The following is a 23,016-nucleotide window of genomic DNA, read 5'->3' on the forward strand; positions in this document are numbered from 1 at the left end:
GTAAGGATTGCACAACTCTGTGAATATATTAAAAATCAATGAATTGTACATTTTAAATGGGTAAATTGCACAGTATATAAACTATATCTCAACAAAGCTGTTATACACACACAGAGAGAGAGAGAGAGAGAGATAGCCTCAAGAAAAGTACTTGTTACCTTGTAGGTACTTACAGGTTGGTTGGCTAAAGGCTATAGGACTCCTGATGTCTAGAAAATGGCCCTGGTATCGATTTGGAGATCCTAGTGAGTGGCCACTAGTTGAGTCCAAGCATTGGTGGGAGGAGCTGGGTTGAGAACCTCATAAACTCCTCATTTTGCATGCCGGACCTTTTGATCAGAAACATAAATAAAACAACAATAAACAGGCCAGAAAATGGCTTCTAGAATACATCTAAACAGTTATTTCTAGTATTGCTGCTGTTTTCTCTTAAAAATCAAATTTCTCTTTAGGCCCTATAAATAGAACAAGACTTATTAGAGGGATATCATTATTTAAGATTGGAGTCACAAGAGAACTCATATAGTTACCAATTCCACAGGCAATGAATTAAAATGGAATGCTCAAATCAACCGAAGGGAAATGAGACAGGATCTTGGGAAAGATGCTAGATTATTAACAGAGTTCTTTTACACTAAAACAAAAAGGCTTAGGGGTCAACATGAAATTTAGTTGTAATTGGTTTGCTTCAAAGATCTAAATGACCAATGGAATATTAAAAGGAACTCTTTGTAGATTAGGAAATTTAATACTGCTAGTAGGTGTTTCAGGATCAATTTTGGTAAAAATGGTACCATGACTTCATGAATTTTTGTGCCCAGGAAATTTATAAAATGGAAACAAATAAATAAAGCATAATTCAGACCTTGTCAGCAACTTCCATTTTCTCTGAAACACTGAGAGAGCAGGGTGAAATTTTCCGGCTCAAAGCATGATTTGATAATTTAAGAATGCATTTAAATTAGTAAACGCTCAAAATTAAGGTTGATTCCATACATTTAAAAATTGTTTTGGAATTTCAAAAGCAATGCATGCTCATTATAAAAATATATATAAATATATATAAATTTAAAAATATAATAATGCAGGGGCACCTGGGTGGCACAGTTAGTTAAGCAACTGAATCTTGGTTTCAGCTCAGGTCCTGATCTCAGGGTCGTAAGATCAAGCTCCATCTCAGCTCCATGCTCTGCTTAAGTTTCTCTCTCCTTCTCTCTCTGCCCCTCCTGCTGCTCTCTCTAAAATAAATAAATAAATAAATCTTTTTTAAAAATGTAAGAATGCAGCAGTATATAAATTATTACTAATAATTACTAACAATTAATACATGCTTACAAAGTGCCCAGCACTAGGTTTAGAGGTATCCGATTTAATCCTCACAATCACCTGATAAGGTAGTTATGATATTTTCCTCCACTTTGCAGACAAGGAAGGTGAGGTTCAGAGAGGTTAAGTAACTTGCTTAAGGTCACATACCTTGTGAATGGTAGAATCAGTATTTGATTTTTTTTTTTTTTTTTACTGCAGCACTTTATTTTCCTCACACGTTAAGGCGTTGCTGGGGCCTAATGTTCTCACATGACGGTAGAAAATCAAAATTTGTTGATGTCTCTTAAATAATTGAGAATTGTGTATAAAAACCTTACATAAATTAAAAGGATGAATAAATTTACAGTTGGAAATACAAACCATTTTCCAGCTCAAGGCAACTAACAACCCACCGTGCTTTGGCAGGAAAACATCTGGTAAGAAAGGAGAGTGGGTTTACCTAAGGCTCTCACCTTCCCAACCCTGTCAGACTGGCAAGACAGAAATGACAACTATTTCAGGACTCTTGCCAGCCTCTAAAGAAATCTTGAAATAGGCAGCTCTTACACATTAATACCCTGCACAGATCAAGAACCTCATGGTCTTGCAGATTCTCAAGTCAATGGATTTCTCTTCCATAAACATGTTCTCAACCTCAGGACAAAGTGACTGAGCACATGTGCTAAGGGTTTAAATCAAAGATATGTACAGGGTATTAAACATACCAATGGAATAGTTAACTTGGATACAAGATCAAGATCAGCAACAAGTTCTACAATCCAGTGCTGATATCAGATACAAGCTTCAGGGACAAATTTCTTCTCAAAGGCTGATTCCAGTGTCCTGAGTCTAGTATGAGGTGTATACATTTGCCAGGGCAAATTTATACTCCAGAGTTTATTCATGCAGCAAATGCTACACAGCTGCTCACAGTCCATTTAGAAGCATTCCTGGTGGATGATGGAGGGGCCCAACTCATCATACTCGGGCTTGCTGATCCACATCTGCTGGAAGGTGGACAGTGAGGCTAGCATGGAGCCCCCGATCCACATGGAGTACTTGAGTTCAGGAGGAGAGATGATCTTGATCTTCACCATGCTGGGCGCCAGAGCTGTGATATCCCTCTGCATCCTGTCTGCGATTCTGGGGTACACGGTGGTCCCGCCAGACAGCACTGTGTTAGCGTAGAGGTCCTTCCGGATGTTGACATCACACTTCATGATGGAGTTGAAGGTGGTTTTGTGGATGTCACAGGACTTCAATACCCAGGAAGCAAGGCTGGAAGAGCACCTTGGGACTGTGGAACCCCTCGTTGCCACTGGTGATCACCCGCCCATCTGGCAGCTCATAGCTCTTCTCCAGGAAGGAGGAGGACGAGGTGATGGCCATCTCCTGCTTGAAATCCAGAGCGATGTAGCAGAGCTTCTCCTTGATGTCATGCACGATTTCCCACTCAGCGGTGGTGGTGAAGCTGTGTCCACCCTCCGTGAGGATCTTCAGGAGGTAGTTCATCAGGTTCTGTCCAGTCAGGTCCAGACACAGGATGGCGTGGGGCAAGGCATGCCCCTCGTAGATGGGCACAGTGTGGGTGACCCCATCCTCAGAATCCATGACAATATCAGTGGTGTGGCCAGAAGCATATAGGGACAGCACAGCCTGGATGGCCACATACATGGCTGGAGTGTTGAAGGTCTCTGTGATCTGAGTCATCTCATGGTTGGCCTTGGGGTTCGGGGGGCCTCAGTCAGCAGCACGGGGTGCTCCTCGGGGACCATGCTCAGAAGGTGTGGCGCCAGATTTTCTCCATGTCGTCCCCGTTGGTGATAATGCTGTGTTTGATGGGGTTCTTGGGGGTCAGGATGCCCCACTTGCTCTGGGTCTCATCACCCACGTAGGGATCCTTTTGGCCCATGCCCACCATATAACACCCTGATGCCGGGGCTGCCAGATGATGGACAGGAACATGGCTTGGGGGGGGGGTGTCATCCCCTGCAAAGTCCGCCTTGTACCTGCCAGAGCCATTGTCAATGACAAGCGCTGGGATCTCCTTTTCCATTGAGGTCGGTGAAGGTGGTAGGAGAACGCGGAGTGCGGGAGAACACGGAGCACCGGCTGGCTGCCGCGAGTGAGCTAGAATCAGGATTTTAAAAACCATGCAGTTGCATTCAACGTCTAAGCTCTTAAACTCCTTTATCCTTTAAGTAAAGGTCCCATCAACTTCTCTAATCGTCTTCCCCCAAATTAACTATTATTTACTGTTCATTGTAGATTAGAAAGGTAAAGTTTAATAACTGGAAAATCACCATTAGCTTTCTCATGAAAATATCAGTGAATCAGATATATTATAAAAGATATGAAATTAATTATATGTATACCTGTAATTAAATATAATTAATCACATAAAATTAATTAAATATATATAATTAATATATTATAAAATATATTTAAGTATTCATGGACCCAGATGTCAACCCAAGAGAAATGAAAACTCATGTCTACATAAAAACATGTGTGTGAATAGCAACATTATTCATAATAGCCAAAAAGTGGAAACAATTCAAATGTCCATGAACTGTTGATTGATAAGCAAAATGTGGTATACCCACGCAATGGAAGACTATCAGCAATAAAAAGGAATGAAGTACTAATACATGCTATCCTATGGATGAACGTTGGAAACATGCTAATTGAAAGAAGCCAATCATAAAGGACCACATACTGTATAATTTAATTCCACTTACGAGAATTCTCCAGAATAGGTAAATCAATAGAGACAGAATATACATTAGTGGTACCTAGGCCTGGGGTTAGAGGTGTGTAATAGGAAGTGACTGAGAAAAGGTAGGTTTCTTTTGGGGATGATGAACATATTCTAAAATTGATTGTGGTGATGGTTTCACAACTCTGTAAACATATTAAAAACCACTGAGCTGTATACTTTAAATGTATGAATTTTATAGCATTTAAAGTAATTCTCATTACAGCTGCTGAAACTTCATGACAATGAAAGGACGTTATGATCAAAATCCATTGGGTTATTTCAATCTGTTCTTGAAATCTAAAGAATTAATAAAAATATAATCAAGAACACCTTCATAAATCAAGGTAGGTAGTGTGCTGCTCAGATGTGACAAGGTTTTGATGAGAAGAGAAAGCAGATGTTTTAAAACCACAAGAAACAACCACAAAGTTACATAAATGGTCAGAAAAAAAGGAAGAAAGAAAACTTATACAAGAATCTGTAACACGTCTCAGCTTTAGTTTAGTTTGCATTTGTTCATATTTGGATTTTATTTATTTATTTTTAAAGATTTTATTTATTTATTTGACAGAGAGCAAGAGAGCACAAGCAGGGGGAACGGTAGAGGGAGAGGGAGAATCAGGCTCCCCTCCAAGCAGGGAGCCTGATGTGGGGCTCGATCCCAGCACCCTGGGATCATGACCTGAGCCAAAGGCAGGCACTTAACCATCTGAGCCACCCAGGCACCCCTCATATTTGGATTTTAAAGATGACTTCTTTAACATGGTTTTATTTATTTATTTATTTATTTATTTATATTTTTATTTAAGATATTTTTATTTATTTGTCAGAGAGAGAGATTGAGAGAGAGAGAGAGAGAGCACAAGCAGGGGGAGCAGCAGAGGGAGAAGCAGCCTCCCCATTGAGCAGGGAGCCCGATGCAGGATTCGATCCCAGGGCCCTGGGACATGACCTGAGCCAAAGGCAGACGCTTAACCAACTGAGCCACCCAGGCGTCCCTAACATTATTTTAAAACATAACACATTTCTGGCAAAGGAGACAGATAAACTAGCTGTGATGGCATGGTAGCTAAGCTCCAAAGATGGCCCCTGACATACTCCCTATTATTCATGCTTTTGTATGGTCCCCTCTCATACAGAATTTGGATTGACCTCACCTTTTTTTTTTTAATTAGTAATATTTTAAATTAGATTTAAAGTGTCATACAAAATTTTGAAGCTTGATGATGGGTGCGTGAACACTCATTCACTTTTTGTATCTTTGAACATTTCTCTACTTTTTTGTTTTGTTTTGTTTTAACCAATGGAATACAGTGAAAGTGACATTAGGTCAGTTCTAGACTTAAGCTTTACAAATACTTGGCGATTTTTGCTCTTGCACATTTCTTATGCAAAAGGGAGAGGGAGACAGAATCCTAAGCAGGCTCTCGTCTAGTACCGGGGCGGGGGGCCCGGTGGGGCTCGATCTCACAACCCTGGGATCAAGACCTGAGCCAAGATCAAGAGTCTGACGCTTAACCAACTGAGCTACCCAGGCACCCTGCTTTTGCACTTTTGGAGAGTCCTGAAGTGCCATGTAAAAAGTCTGGCTACCCTGCTGGAGAGATTGTAGAGACCACTTTTAGGCAACCAACTTAAACGATGGAAACCTGAGTGTGGTAGAAGGGCCCACAGTTACCCTCTAGCTGAATACAAACAGTCCTATTAGGCGACCCACCTCAAAATATCCATAAGCCTTAGCAGACGAATGGGTTACTTACACCTGGACACGGGTAACAAAAAAAGGAAAATTCCATAGTTCCCACACCTCCTCACCTTCCCTCTTAACAGCAGCGCCCCCACCACTGCCTCCTAGCAGACAGTCTCTTCTATCTCTACTGTCCAGCCCACTGCTCCCGCGCAGTGGAGTCAATAAACTTCTATCTCGGGTGAATTCTGTCAACACTCGCACAGCTGGCCTCCACCCAGTTGGGTGGCCCCATAGAGATCACATGGAGAAGTGATGAGGAGAGGCCAGGGAGAAAGGGAGAGACCCTGAGACTGCATGGAGAAAGAGGCCCAGCCATCCCAGCAGCCCATTTCTGACCTCCCCCTCTTAACCAACCTCAGCAAAATTCCAGACGTGTGGGTGTGCCATCTTGGATGTTCTGGCCTAGTGGAGACCCAAATGACTGCAGCTTCATCTGACATCACATGGAGCAGAACTCCCAACTGAGGCCGATCAATCCACAGAATCATGACAGATAATACAATAAAGCTACTGAATTTTGGAGTGTTTTGATTATGTGGTCATAAATAATTGAAATGAATATTTTTGGTTTGCAGTCTTCCAATCTTTTAATCCCACAGGTGTTTGTGGCTTTACTGTTCTTAGAGCTCCTTGGGGAAATAATTTCAAATTTACAAAAAAAGTGATGAAAGAGTACACAGACCTTCCATATACCCTCCATCTTGACCCTCCACTTATTATTATTTCTTAATCATTTGAGAATAAGTTGTAGACATGATGCCCTATTACCCTTTAATATTCCAGTTTGTATTTTTTGAGTGCAAGGATTCAGTGCAACAATCCAAATCAAGAAATTGATCCAATAATATCATCTAATGTATACACCCCATGTAAATCTTACCCATGGTCTCAGTAATGTCCCTTATAGGTCCAGGATTCGATTTAGAATCACATGTTGCATTGAGTCGTCATGTCTCTTTAGTCTTCTTCAATCTGGAAGTTTCTCAGTTTCTTAGTTATCTTTCACAATCTTGACAGTTTCGGAGAGCCCAAACCAATTACTTTGGAGAATGTGTCTCAATTATGGAAACTTCTCTGCTGTTTCTTTATCATGTATGCATTTTGTCAGGAATCTCACAGAAGTATGCTGTGCTAGTCTCCAGGAATCATATGAGGAGGCACATGATGTTAATTTGTTCCATTAATGGTGATGTCAACTTTCATTACTTCGTTAAGATGGTGTCTGCCAGGTTCTCTCTTGTAACATAATTATTTATAACAAGAATCTTTGAGATCATTTGAATATCTTGTTTCTTGTCAAATTTTCACCAGTTTTAGCATTGATTAATGATTCTAATCTGAATAAATTATTATTTTGATGATTATGAAATGGGGTTTTTCTAAACTTATCATTCCTTCTAGATTTATTAGGTAGGATAGAACTTTCCTTTCTCTCCTATTAATTAATGTCAGTATGGACTCAGGATTTCTCTTTTTTTTTTCTCCAGGATTTCTCTTTTACTCATAGATTTACAATCTGTTATTATCATTATTTATTTTGATACTCACTTCGTCCCACACTTGACCAGCAGGAGCCCCTTCAAGCTGGTTACTATGTCTTACAGACATGTCCCCATCATTTTTCAAGCTTTTTTTTTTTTTTTTTACTTTCTAGTGTCATAAAATGTTCTAAATACATACAGCTTATATTTCCCCTACAGTCGGCCATTTCGGCAAGGAGAACTCGTTCCTTTTAGTGGATAATATTATCTAGAAACCAAGATCTAAATAAACTCATTGTTATCAGAATGCTATTGCTTCTAGACCCTCTTAGCGAACAGAGTTAGAACACACACACACACACACACACACACACACACACACACAATTATTACTATTTTTATAGCTTTTTAAAAAAGATTTTATTTGAGAGAGGGAGAGCACGAGAGAGAGTGCGCATGCGCACACGCATGAGTGGGGGGAGGGGCAGAGGGAGGACCAGACTCCCTGTTGAGCAGGGAGCCAGACATGGGGCTCCATCCCAGAACTCTGGGATCATGAACTGAGCCAAAGGCAGATGCTTAACTGACTGAGCCACGCAGATGCCCTACACACAATTATATTTATCTGCCTGTGTATCTAATCAGGCCATAATACTGCTATTTCCAATTCCTGTGCAACACTCCAGGATATATTCTGGACTTCCTACCTTCCACAGTTGTAACACTTTTCTCTGATAGTGAGAAGTCTGTATTTATTTATTTGCCTAACCTGGACATGCCAACCTCCACTCCTTACTGGATACCAGTGGAAAGCTCAGTCCCAGTGAAGGGAGAGAGGAAGAGAAAAGAAAAGCCTTTTTTTTTTTTTTTTATGTGTCAGAAACTTGAGCAACATATAGCAAACATTTATGTATATTCAACTTTTTGACCAAGCAGTTCACGGTTCACATTTTTTTAAACAGCAAAAAGGACAGGGGCACCTGCGTGGCTTAGTCAGTTAAGCATCTGACTCTTGGTTTTGGCTCAGGTCATGATCTCAGGGTCCTAAGATTGAGCCCCGTGCATGGAGCCTGCTTGAGATTCTCTCTCTTTCCCTCTGCTCCCCCCTCCTTCCCCCACGTCATGAGCTCTCTCTCAAGGAAAAAAAAAATAACAAAAAGGACAAGCAAGTTTGCTTAAAGATCCATATATTATCATTAACAAAGACTTTAGCAAACTAGATTTTCAGTGGCATCTCAAAAAGTAATGAAAACAACGAGATTGTGAGCTAGAAGGAACTCTAATTTCTGTCTCTAAGACTCAGTGAAGCAACCTTGGGTAAATTTCCCAATTTCTCTGAAATTAAGTTTCCTCTTCTGTAAAATGGAGATGAATGAAGACATTGTTGTTTTTCAGACTAAATGAAAGAACATATTTAAAATGGATAACCTTGATAAAAACTGGATCTTGAGGTTTTTTTTAAGATTTTATTTATTTATTTGACAGAGAGAGAAACTGAGAGAAGGAAGGGTTTCATTTATTTGAGAGAGAGCACGAGCAGGGGGAGGGGCAGAAGGAGAAGCAGACTCTCCACTGAGCAGGGAGCCCAATGCAGGGCTCCATCCCAGGACCCTCAGTTCATTAACTGGAATCAGACGCTTAACTGACTGAGCCACCCAGGCGCCCCCATATGATAGTTTTTAAGACTGAATAAACCAGAATGTATTGATGCTAATTTGTTAGTTCAGGTCCTCCAAAAAGCAAATCAAGATGCTTTTGAGAGCGCCTGCGTGGCTCAGATGGTTGGGCATCTGCCTTCAGCTCAGGTCATGATCCCAGGGTCCTGGAATCGAGTCCCGCATCGGGCTCCTTGCTCAGCAGGGAGTCTGCTTCTCCTCTCCCTCTGCCTCTCCCCCTGCTTGTTCTCTCTCTGTCTCTCTCACAAGTGAGTAAATAAAATCTTAAAAAAAAAAAAGATGCTGTTGAATGGGGCGCCTAGGTGACTCAGTTAGTTAAGCAACTGCCTTTGGCTCAGGTCATAATCCCGGAGTCCCAGGATCAAGTCCCACATTGGGCTTCCTGCTCAGGGGGGAATCTGCTTCTCCCTCTGACCTTCTCTCCTCTCATGCTCTCTCTCACTCTCTCTCTCTCAAATAAATAAATAAAATCTTTAAAAAAAGAAAGATGCTATTGAATGTGCAAGACATGAAGGGAAATGCATGTGAGAGAAAATGGAGAGACAACAAAGAGAGTCTGGACAGTCATCTTCCAGACTGTGGATGAAAAAGTAAAGAAAAAGAAACTCAAGACTACAGAGGAAGGAGAATGAAACAGGTGCCCAGGAGAACAAGGGGCCCCAGAAGAAGACACAGAAATAGAAGAGAGCGCTCTTATACCTGACCACTCCCTGATTCCTTTTGTTCTCTTATGAAGCTGGGCTGTACATCTTACTCTCAGATTCTCTGAAATACTCTTCTATCTCTGCAAAACATGGCTTTTTTTGTTTAAGTTTTGATTCACCCTGACCTGCCTATAATCCCATCAAAACCTCCTCAACTCCATGCCGTGGACTCTGGCAGTGAGCCAGGGCAATTGTGAAGCTTGCGCCCCTTGTTCCCCTTCTTTCCGGGATCACTACCATGCACTGCCTATTGTCCAGTGTTTGAAAATGATTGTTTCAAATATTTTGTCTTTTTTTTAGTTTTTAGGCAAGAGGGTAAATCTGGTTCCTGTTACTCCATCTCGGTCAAAATTGAAAGTTAATTTCCTATTTGTTTATGCCAGTCTTAGGGTTCTGTTATTTGCAGCTAAAGCATTCTTAATGGATACCTGCCTCTCTGAAATCATTTAGGTGGCTAATTTATATTCTGACTAAAACATAATCTTTACTGTTTATCAAACAAAGGCTAAAATCATTTTAAGGGGTGATATACTAAAGTAATTATCATTAAAAAAGAGATGACTATCAGCATCAGTATCTTTGACATATTGAAGGTTGTAGCTAATGTGGTAAGATAAGAAAATAAAATACATAAGAATAAATATTGGAAATAAAGTGACAAATTAGATTTGATTTTTCAAATGATATGATGGCATAACAAGAAAACCCAAGAGACTCTACCAAAAATAAACCTTATTTATAACTAATAAGAGATTTTATCTTATGGTAAATTTAAAAATAACCTTTCTTTAAATTATAAATAATTTCCTGGAAAGGATAATTTAAAAAGCCATTCCAGTTATCAACAAACTATGAGTACTTAGAAATAAATTTCATAAAATAATTCACCTCTGTGAAAAGCACAATACATTTTATTGAAAGAACACAAAACAAAACTTTCATAATTATTATATACAGAAATCCTTATTTGCAAATACCATTTCTAAAAATTTCTGAGAGTGGGGACTTGAAGATTTTCTCTCAAAATTTACCCTGAACTTTAGAGCAGCTAAAGTCTGATAATGGTCAATTAATTAGAAACTTGTGCCTAAATTTTGCTTTGGTGCCCAGACTTATGGTGTTTAAATTTATGTCCTTATTAGTAGCTTTTGGCACATTTGAATGATGTCTGTTACTGGTTGGCAAAATGCTAAGTTGCCAGATACTGTGCAGAATTGTATGTTATATATGCATGTTAACACATACAGTTAACAATTTCATTGGCAAAGGTGTGGATAAGATAGAAATTTGAAGATAGCAAGGAACTTTTTTTTAAATTTAAATTCAATTAATTAACATATAGTGTATTATTAGTTTCAGAGGTAGAAGTCAGTGATTCATCAGTTGTATATAACACCCAGTGCTCATTATATCATGTGCCCTCCTTAATGCCCATTACCCTCCCATCCCCCTCTCCTCCAGCAACCCTCAGTTTATTTCCTATGGTTAAGAGTCTCTTATGGTTTGGGGCACCCTAACCAACTGGGTCGCTCTGTTGGTTAAGTGTCATAGTCGGCTCAGGTCATAATCTTGGGGTCCTGGGATCGAGTCCCACGTCGGGCTCCCTGCTCAGCGGGGAGTCTGCTTCTCCCTCTCCCTCCGCCCCTTCCCTCACTTGTGCTCTCTCTTGCTCTGCTCTCTCTCAAAAAATAAATAAAATCTTTAAGAGTCTCTTATGGTTTATCTTTCTTTCTGATTATGTCTTGTTTTATTTTTCCTTCCCTTCCTCTATGCTCTTTTGTTTTGTTTCTTAAATTGCACATATCAGTGAAATCATATGATAATTGTCTTTCTTTGATTGACTTATTTCTCTTAGTATAATACCCTCTAGTTCCATCCACATCATTACAAATGGCAAGATTTCATTTTTTTTTTGATGGCTGACTAGTATTCCATTGTATACATATAACACATCTTCTTTATCCATTCATCTGCTGATGGACATCTGGGCTCTTTCCACAGTTTGGCTGTTGTGGACATTGCTGCTATTAACATTGGGGTGTATGTGTCCCTTCAGATCACTACATTTGTATCTTTGGGGTATATACCTAGTAGTGCAATTGCTGGGTCATAAGGTAGCTCTATTTTAAACTTTTTGAGGAACCTCCATAGCATTTTCCAGAGTGGTTATACCAGCTTGCATTTCCACCAGAAGTGTAAGAGGGTTCCCCTTTCTCGGCATCCTCGCCAGCATTTGTTGATTCCTGACTTGTTAATTTTAACCATTCTGACTGGTGTGAGGTGGTATCTAATTGTGTTTTGTATTTCCTGGTTGTATTTCCCTGATGCTGAGCGATGTTGGGCATTTTTTTTTTCATGTGTCTATTGACCATTTGTATGTCTTTGGAGAAATGTCTGTTCATGTCTTCTGTGCATTTCTTGATTGGATTATTTGTTCTTTGGATGTTGAGTTTGATAAGTTCTTTATAGCTCTATTACAAAGCTGTCATCATCAAGACAGTATGGTACTGCCACAAAAACAGACACATAGATCAATGGAACAGAATAGAGAGCCCAGAAATGGACCCTCAACTCCAATGTCAACTAATCTTCGACAAAGCAGAAAAGAAAATCCAGTGGAAAAAAAGAGTCTCTTCAACAAATGGTGTTGGAAAAATTGGACAGCCACATGCAGAAGAATTAAACTGGAGCATTTTCTTACACCATACACAAAAATAAACTCAAAATGGATGAAAGACCTAAATGTGAGACAGTAATCTATCAAAATCCTAGAAGAGAACACAGGCAGCAACCTCTTTAACCTCAGCCACAGCAACTTCTGGCTAGCCATGTCCCCAAGGCAAGGGAAACAAAGGCAAAAATGAGCTATTGGGACTTCATCAAGATAAAAAGTTTTTGCACAGCAAAGGAAACAGTCAACAAAACCAAAAGACAACCTACAGAATGGGAGAAGATTTTTGCAAATGTTTTATCAGACAAAGGGTTAGTATCCAAAATCTATAAGGAACTTCTAAATGATCTTGGCTGAAAGGGATTGGGAAGTACATGGGTGCTGTGCCACTTTACTAAATTTATAAATTTCACAATTTCTCTTAAGTGAATTTCTGAAAATCATGGCATACTTGTACCAGCCAAGGGAGTTTTCTTTATAGAAGCATAGAAATCCACACTATAGCAAATATTGTTTTTACAGATGGAGTGGATAGCTTCCTAGATTAGTGTTTATCAAATGCTAGGTCTTGGACTGATTTTGTCAGAATCACCAAGGGACCTTACTAATAATACATATTCCTTAGCTCCATCACAGACCAACTGAGTCAGATATTTTGGGAGGGCTTTAAAAGTTTGTATTTTGGGGGCACCTGGGTGACTCAGTCGGTAAAGTGTCTGCCTTTGACTCAGGACATGATCCTAGGGTCCTAGGATCGAGCCCCATGTTGGGCTCTCTGCTTGATGGTGAGCCTTCTTCTCTCTCTCCCTCTGCCTGCTCCTCCCCCTGCTTGTGCTCTTGCTCTCTGTCAAATAAATAAAATCTTTTTAAAAAAAGTTTGTATTTTGAAAAAGCTCCCTTAGTTATTGCTGAGGTGCAGCCAGATTTTAGAACTACTGACCTAAATGACTGGAAGACTTCATGCCCCTAATGTTTTGCCTGTTGTCCTATCACTATCCTGAAATTTTCATGTTACATTTAAATGTTGAAGGTTATAATTGTTGTACAAATGTTATCAATGTGTATTAACCAGTGTTTCTTCACTTGCCAGTGACAAAGACCTAACTTAAGCAAACTGGTTAACACAACGGAGAAAAGGGAGGAGAGATTTTTTAGTCCTGGCTAGCTCCAATAATTCAAATGATGTCATCAAGGATTGGGTCTTTCCATCTCTTAGAAGGCTCTCTCCACTTAATGGGGAAGAAAGCTGTTATTAGGCCATGATTTGCAACCTGGGGTAGAGACAGAAGACAGAGAAGGAAAGAGAGAGAAAGAGAGAGGGGAGTATTGAGAGAGAAATAATTTCCTAATAGCTCAGCATGAGAGTGCCCAAGAATCTCTAGCCAATCATAGGTCACATGCTTATCACTGAGTGAGAAGAGGGGTGTGGTCAGCTTTATCTGAACCATCTTGAATAGGTTCTCTTTAGGAAAGAAGGGTTTTCATATGTGGAACATAAGGAATAGAGTGGAGGACCACAGGGGAAGGGAGGGAAAACTGAATGGGAGGAAATCAGAGAGGGAGACAAACCATGGAAGACTCTGGACTCCAGGAAACAAACCAAGGGTTACAGAAGGGAGGGGGTGGGACAATGGGGTAACCGGGTAATGGGTATTAAGGAGGGCATGTGTTGGGATGAGTACGGGGTGTTATACACAACTAATGAATCGTTGAACACTACAACAATAACTTATCATGTACTATATGCTGGCTAACTGAACGTAATAAAAAAACTCAAAAAAAAAAAAAAAGGAAAGAAGGGTTTTGTCACCAAATAAAGATGGATGTGATGCTGGAAAGTCAAAATAAAAGATAATTGCTACAAAATGATATGATGGAGGCAAAGAACTCATTGCACGGACCAGTGGTTCTCAAAGTGTAGTCCAGGGACTTTGAGTGTTTGAGACACTTACAGGGGTTCCACATTATTTTTCATAAAAATATGTTATTTATGTTAACACACGATGGGTTTATCATTATTTTAAAAATGAATTAATAAATATGTAAAAGTTTTATTAGTCACTTTAAAGCAGTAAATATTGATAAATATAATCACATAAACAAAAGAGCTTCGGGGTCCTCAATAATTTTTAGAAGCGTATTGAGGTCCTGAGACCAAAGCATTTGAGAATTGCTGGCATATACAAAATGAGCCATTCATCAATTTTGTTATGTAGTAGTCTTACTCACTAGCATAATTCTGGGATCTGCAAAAACATCGCTGAAAGAAGTTCTCTGTACATAAAAATCCAGGACTGAAATTTCCATCTGATGGATTAAAAAAACCCATGAGAATGAGGGAGATAGAACACACTCTCCACACAGCTAAGAAAACAGTGTCCTCTGATTATTCCTCTGCCATTGTAAGTAGTTAAGATTTACAAAATTAAAGGTTGTTTGAAGATGTTTAAAAGAGGAGATTGAGTTTTCAGTCATTTTCAAAAGAACTCAGTCTTGAGCGTCTACCTTCCACTCAGGTCGTGATCCCAGGGTCCTAGGATGGAGCCCCGCATGGGGCTTCCACTCCCCCTGTTTGTGCTCTCGCTCTCTGTCAAATAAATAAATAAAATCTTTAAAAAAAAACAGCAGGACAAACTGATAAATAAAATATCAGAGTAGGCAGTAGTATGGGAAAGTTAGAAGCAAGAAATATTACATTTTAAAAATGGCTTCCAAGAAAAAAGAGTATATATGTATCCAACTAAAAGACTTATATGAATGTTCATAGAAGTTTTATTTATATAGTCAAAATGTGAAAAAAAAATCAAATGTCCACCACCAGTAGAAAGCATACATTTTGGTATATTTATAGGACAATAACAAAGAACAGACTATTGCTAGATATAAGCATGTGATGAATCTCACAGATAATGATGGTGAGTAGAAGAAGCCAAGAACAAAAGAGTGCACACTGTAAGAATTCCACAGGCAAAGCTAACCTGTGATGATGATAGACGTCAGATTAGTGTATATATCTGGGGAAGAGGTATATTACATTACACAGTCCTGTGTAAAAAATTGCCTGTAATCTTTTTTTTTCTTTAAATTTTTTGTTATGTTAATCACCATACACTACATCATTAGTTTTTGATGTAGTGTTCCATGATTCATTGTTTGTGCATAACACCCAGTGCTCCATGCAGAACGTGCCCTCTTTAATACCCATCACCAGGCTAACCCATCCTCCCACCCCCCTCCCGTCCAGAACCCTCAGTTTGTTTTTCAGAGTCCATCGTCTCTCATGGTTCGTCTCCCTCTCCGATTTACCCCCCTTCATTCTTCCCCTCCTGCTATCTTCTTCTTCTTTTTTTTCTTTCTTTCTTTTTTTTTAAGATTTTATTTATTTGAGAGAGAGAGAGAGAATGAGAGATAGAAAGCACAAGAGGGAAGAGGGTCAGAGGGAGAAGCAGACTCCCCGCTGAGCAGGAAGCCCGATGTGGGACTCGATCCCGGGACCCCAGGATCATGACCTGAGCCGAAGGCAGTCGCTTAACCAACTGAGCCACCCAGGCACCCTTCTTCTTTTTTTTTCTTAACATATATTGCATTATTTGTTTCAGAGGTACAGATCTGTGATTCAACAGTCTTGCACAATTCACAGCGCTCACCATAGCACATACCCTCCCCAATTTCTATCACCCAGGCACCCCATCCCTCCCAACCCCCACCACTCCAGCAACCCTCAGTTTGTTTCCTGAGATTAAGAATTCCTCATATCAGTGAGGTCTTATGATACATGTCTTTCTCTGATTGACTTATTTCACTCAGCATAACACCCTCCTGTTCCATCCATGTCGTTGCAAATGGCAAGATCTCATTCCTTTTGATGGCTGCATAATATTCCATTGTGTATATATGCACCACATCTTCTTTATCCATTCATCTGATGATGGACATCTTTAAAAATTGCCCGAAATCTTAATGGCATCAAACAAGAAAAAATAGGGGCGCCTGGGTGGCTCATTCAGTTAAGTGTCTGCCTTTGGCTCCGGTGGTGATCCCAGGGTCCTGGGATGGAGCCCTGCATAGGGCTCCCTACTCAGCCGGGAGCCTGCTTTTCTCTCTGCCACTTTCTCTCCCTCTGCTTGTGCTCTCTCACTCTATCAAATAGATAAATAAAATCTCTAAACAACAACAACAACAAAACAACAAAAATGGTTATTACCTCACATAAATGTCTGTGGGTCAAGGACTTAGAAGCAGCTTATAAGGGTGGTTCTGGTTTGGCGTTTCTCATGAGGTCGCATTCAAGATGTCAACCAACTTGTGGTCATATGAATGTTATACTTTAATACCATTTCTCAAAAAAAAAAAAAAAAGCAATGGTCTTGGGACCCCTGGCTGGGTCAGTCAGTGGAAGGTGCAACTCTTGATCTCAGGGTTGCCTAAGTTTGAGCCCCACATTGGGCGTAGAGATTACTTAAGGAAATTAAAAAAAAAAAAAAAAGCAATGGTCTCCCTACACATGTTGTCAAACAGGAAGCTCTGTCTTATTCCCTGTTCTGGTTCACCTGGCACAGTCTGGCACAGAGTATCTTCCCTGTAACAATTTAGTCTTTTTTGGTTGCGAGTGAAAGAAAACCTGAATCAAACTGGCTTAAACCACAAGAGGAATTAATTTGCTCACTCTGCTGGTTAATTTTGTGTAGCTAGCCTGGGCCATGGAGTGCCCTGATATTTGGTCAAACATTATTCTGGGTATTTCTGTGAAGAGTGTTCTTGGATGAGATACTATTTAAATTGGTAGACTGGGGGCGCCTGGCTGGCTCAGTCGGTAGAGTATGCAACTCTTGATCGTGGGGTCATGAGTTCAAGCCCCACATTGGGCATAAAGTGTACTTAAAAAACAAACCAAAGGGGTGCCTGGGTGGCTCAGTCGTTAAGCATCTGCCTTCAGCTTGCGTCATGATCTCAGGTCCTGAGATGGAGCCCCACGTCGTCGGGCTCCCTGCTCGCTGGGGAGCCTGCTTCTCCCTCTCCACCCTGCTTGTGCTCTCTCTCACTATCTCTGTCTCTCTCAAATAAGTAAATAAAAAATCTTTAAAAAAAACAAAAAACCTAATAGGGCATCTGGTTGGCTCAGTCAGTAGATCAGTAGAGCAAGGGACTCTCGATCTCAGGGTTGTGAGTTCGAGCCCCATGTTGGGTGTAGAGATTACTTGAAAAATAAAAATCTTTTAAAAATAGAATAAAATAGGTAAATAAATATATAAATATAAATAAATAAATATACACATATAAATAAAAAATAAATTTACCACCTTATTATAAAGCAGTATTGCCCTCTCTAATGTAACTGGGCCTCATCCAATTAACTGAAGGCCTGAATGAAACAAAAAGGGTGACTCTCCCCCAAGTAAGAGAGACTTCTTTCTTTCCTGACTACCTTCCAACTGGGACATTAGCTTGTTTCCTGTCTCCAGACTAAAACTGAAACATGGGCTTTTCCTGGGTCTTGAGCCTATCGGCCTTTGACAGGGATTACACCATCAGCTCTTCTGGTTCTTAGGCCTTCACATTTAGACTAGAACTAAAACATTGCTCTCCTGGGTCTCCAGATTGCCAATCATTCTGCAGATCTTGGGACTTGCCCTCCTCTATAATGGCATGAGCCAATTCCTTATAACAAATCTCTTTCTTTCCTATTGGGTCTGTTCCTTAAGAGAGCCCTGACTAATAGATTCAATAACTGAAAAATCCTGAGGTCAGTCTGGCTTTAGGTGAGGATTGAGTCCAGAATAAAAATTTCACTGCAGATATATTTCTCTCTCTGTCTCTCTGTCACTTCTTGACATTGCCTTCAAATTCAAGCTCCTACGGTGTTCCTCAGAGCTCCAAACTTTTCCCCTAACGAAAGCAAAATGATTGCAGATGCTTCCTATTTTCACATCATGCCTTGAGGGGAAAAAGAAGGCCCGTCTTTGGGAGCTCGTATACCTGGGAGTCACTCTTTCTCATATTGGGCCAAATTGGATCAAATGCTCATTCCTGAACCAATCACTCTGAGAAGGTAAATAGACAGTATTGATCGGCCCGTGCCTATCAGGCACTATCCCCGGAGCTGTATTCTTGTGCATCAGAAAGGGGCAAAGACCTACATCAGGAAAATGAAAGGTTTCCTGGATCTCTTAGCTTAGTTTCATTAAGGCTGAATTTATCACTTGGTTATCCTAGCTGCAAGAGTGCTTGGGTAATTTAGTATGTTTAGCTGGGTTCTGATAGGAGGAAGGTGAAATAAATTTTGGGTGGACAGCTACCAGTGTCCTTTATACTAACAATAAAGAGTGGGATTAGCATACTTGGTTCAGACAAAGCATGGTTCATCCCTTAGGTCTGGGTAGGGTTCCACATTTTCTGAGCATGTCTGCCTCTTCTGGCAGGTTAGATTTCCCAAATGTTCTCCTTAAATGGGACATTGACACTTCTCTATGTTCCCTTTCTGGAATCTGGGTAGGCCTATGCATGACTCAGGTGGGAAATGTTATTTGTGACTTGCAAGACTAGGTTAGAGAAGTTGAGACAGCCTCTGCCTAGCTCTTGATCTCTTGAGAGATGTGCTTTTGTAGTATGGAGTCCTGTATAAGAAGTCTGGCTACCCTGAAGTTGGCGTGCTTGAGAGATAATGGTGGGGGGACCATGTAGAAATAGAAAGAGCTTCTTGAAAGGCTCTACCATTTAAGCCCCCAGCTCTCCTCATCTTTCTAGTCCAGGTATCAAACATGTGACTGAAGGAGCTTTGGAGATGACTCTAGCTGACTGCAACCTTATGAGAGACTCTCAACTAGAACCACCCAGCCAAGCCACTTCCAAATTCTTAAGGCACAGAAAACATGAGAGAGAATAAAGGATTGTTGTTTTGGAGTAATTTATAGACAACAATAGATAGCTAATATACCTCTTCAAACTGTGAGATTCTATAAGCTAAGGATGAAGGAGAGAAGTCCTATTGTGTAGGCAACCAACGGTGTTTGCCCCTCTCATAAGTAACAAATGTGTTAAAATAATAATTTGATGCCTATAAAAATAAAAACTCAAGGCTATTTTTCAAAGCATTATTTATAATAATGAAAAGTTGGAGGCAACATAAATGTCCAATAAGAAGATATTTAAATAAAATATGATTCTTGCACACTTCATTAAAAAAATTTTTTTTATTAATGTATAATGTATTGTTCGTTTCAGTGGTACAGGTCTGTGATTCATCAGTCTTACACAATTCACAGCGCTCACCATAGTACATACCCTCCCTAGTGTCCATCACCGAGCCACCCCATCCCTCCCACCCCCCCTTCCCTCCAGCAACCCTCAGTTTGTTTCCTGAGATTAAGGGGTTTATCTCCCTCTCTGGTTTTGTCTTGTTTCATTTTTCTCTCCCTTCCCCTATGATCCTGTCTTGTTTCTCAAAATCCTCACATCAGTGAGATCATATGATACTTATCTTTCTCTGATTGTCTTATTTCACTCAGCATAATACCCTCCAGTTCCATCCACGTCATTGCAAATAGCAGGATTTCATTTATTTGTTGGCTGCATAATATTCCATTGTATATATATACCACATCTTCTTTATGCATTCATCTGTTGATGGACATCTAGGCTCTTTCCATAGTTTGGCTATTGTGACTATAAACATTGGGGTGCATGTGCCCCTTCAGATCACTACATTTGTATCTTTGGGGTAAATACCCAGTGGTGCAATTGCTGGGTCGTAGGGTAGCTCTATTTTCAACTTTTTGAGGAACCTCCATACTGTTTACCAGAGTGGCTGCACCAGCTTGCATTCCCACCAACAGTGCAGGAGGGTTCCCCTTTCTCCGCATTCTAGCAAACATCTGTCATTTCCTGACTTGTTAATTTTAGCCATTCTGACTGGTGTGAGGTGGTATCTCATTGAGGTTTTCATTTGGATTTCCCTGATGCCGAGCGATGTTGAGCACTTTTTCATGTGTCTGTTGGCCATTTGGATGTCTTCTTTGCAGAAATGTCTGTTCATGTTTTCTGCCCATTTCTTGATTGGATCATTTGTTCTTTGTGTTTGATAAGTTCTTTATAGATTTTGGATACTAGCCCTTTATCTGATATGTCATCTGCAAATATCTTCTCCCATTCTGTCGGTTGTCTCTTGGTTTTGTTGACTGTTTTCCTTTGCTGTGCAAAAGCTTTTTATCTTGATGAAGGCCCAATAGTTCGTTTTGCCCTTGCTTCCCTTGCCTTTGGCGATGTTTCTGGAAGAAGTTGCTGCGGCTGAGGTCGAAGAGGTTGCTGCCTGTGTTCTCAAGGATTTTGTTGGATTCCTGTCTCACATTTAGGTTTTTCATCCATTTTGAGTCTATTTTTGTGTGTGGTGTAAGGAAATGGTCCAGTTTCATTCTTCTGCATGCAGCTGTCCAATTATCCCAACACCATTTGTTGAACAGACTGTCGTTTTTCCATTGGACATTCTTTTCTGCTTTGTCAAAGATTAGTTGACCATAGAGTTGAGGGTTCATTTCTGGGCTCTCTATTCTGTTCCATTGATCTATGTGTCTGTTTTTGTGGCAGTACCATACTGTCTTGATGGTGACAGCTTTGTAATAGAACTTGAAGTCCGGAATTGTGATGCCACCAGCTTTGCTTTTCTTTTTCAACATTCCTCTGGCTATTTGGGGTCTTTTCTGGTTCCATACAAATTTTAGGATTATTTGTTCCATTTCTTTGAAAAAAGTTGGTGGTATTTTGATAGGGATTGCATTAAATGTGTAGATGGCTCTAGGTAACATAGATATTTTCAAAATATCTGTTCTTCCAATCCATGAGCATGGAATATTTTTCCATTTCTTTGTGTCTTCCTCAATTTCTTTCATGAGTATTCTATAGTTTTCTGAGTACAGATCCTTTGCCTCTTTGGTTAGATTTATTCCTGGGTATCTTATGGTTTTGGGTTGATTCTTGCACGCTTTAAATGTAATATGGCTATAAACTAACTATATAAAGTCAAGTTTTGAAGAATATCCAATGTCATGAACATATGTTCTTGATATAATAATGGTAAGGTGAAAATAGCAGAAATAAAAATTAAACACTATACTTTAAAAGGGTGAAATTTATGATGTGTAAATTATCTCAATAAAAAATGTGTATGAGAAAAAAATGAACACAAACATAAAAATATATATGAGCAGAAAAAAGGCTGAAAGGGAATATATTAAAATGTTAGTAGTAGTTATCTCAGGGAGCTGAAATTTTACATAATTTTTAATAGCCTTCTTTGTAGCTTTCTCACACAATGTAGAAGGCTGAAGTGCAATAAAATAGAACACTGGAAAAAGTGTGAAGCTGAAAATGATTTAAATCCACATTGAATTTTTAAAAAAAATTGGTCAAAAAGGAGAAGAGCAAGATCATAAGGTAGTTCTATTTTTGATTTTTTGAGGAACCTCCCTTCTGTTTTCCATAATGCCTGTACCAATTTACATTCCCAACAGTGAATAAGGATTCACTTTTCTTCACATCCTCGCCAACACTTACGATTTTTGACTTTTTGATATTAGCCATCCTAACAGATGTGAAGTGATATCTCAATGTGGTTTTGATTTACGTTTCCCTGATTATTAGTGACATTGAGCACTTTTTCATATACCTGTTGGCTGCTTGGGTGTCTTCTTTGGAAAATGCAATCCCAATTCAGGGTATATGTCCAAAAGAAATGAAATCTAGGTCTTAAAGGGATGTCTGTACTCCCACATTCATTGCAGCATTATTCACAATAGTCAGGACATGGAACAATTTAAGTGCTTGTCAAAGAGTAAAGAAAATATGGTAAATGTATAGAGTGGAATATTACCCCTAACAAAGAAGTAAATTCTTTCATTTGTGACAGTATGGATGAACCTGGAGGACGTGATGCTGAGTGAAATAAGCCAGACACCCAAAGATAAAATACTACACGATATGTGGAATCTAAAGAAGTTGAACTCAGAGAGTAGAACGGGTGTGGGAATAAAAGATATGCATAAGGAATATAGCCATTGATACTGTAACAGTGTGGTATGGTGGCAGATGGTGGCTACACTTGTGGGGAGCAGAGCATCATGTAGAAACTTATGGACTCACTGTGTTGTACACCTGAAACTAATGTAACATTGTGTGTCAACTGTACTCAAGTTTTAAAAATTAAAAAAAAAAAAAGAAAAAAGAAATAAGGGTGATAACTAGGGGATGGGGTGTGGGGGGGAGTTGGAGAAATGGGGAGATGTTTGTCAAAGGGTGCAAACTTTCATTTATCAGATGAGTAAGTTCTAGAGACCTAATGTATAGCATGGTGACTAGAGTTAATAATAATGCATTGTATACTTGACATTTTTGAAGAGAGTAGATCTTAAGTATTCTCACACACAGGAAAGAATGGTAACTGTATGAGATGATGAATGTGTGAAATAGCTTAATTGTGGTAATCATTTCACAATGTATATTATATCAAAACATTATGTTGTACACTATGTGTATGTGCATGCATATATATATATGTATATACATATACATATATATATATGTTTCGTTAATTATACCTCAATAGAGATGGGGTAAAAAAAGAAAAGATTGTTTTCAAAGTGTTGGGGGAAGTGGTTGTGGTTTTGAGTGGGGGTG

The 23,016-nt window shown here is 39.6% G+C and overlaps 1 pseudogene; it reads right to left on the reverse strand.

Moving 5' to 3' along the window:
* Nucleotides 1-2,246: 2,246 nt before the first annotated feature.
* On the reverse strand, nt 2,247-3,364 carry LOC113923584 (annotated as a pseudogene).
* Nucleotides 3,365-23,016: the final 19,652 nt, after the last annotated feature.

The sequence above is a fragment of the Zalophus californianus genome, chromosome 15 (genome assembly GCF_009762305.2).
Source record: "Zalophus californianus isolate mZalCal1 chromosome 15, mZalCal1.pri.v2, whole genome shotgun sequence".
Lineage (NCBI taxonomy): Eukaryota > Metazoa > Chordata > Mammalia > Carnivora > Otariidae > Zalophus > Zalophus californianus.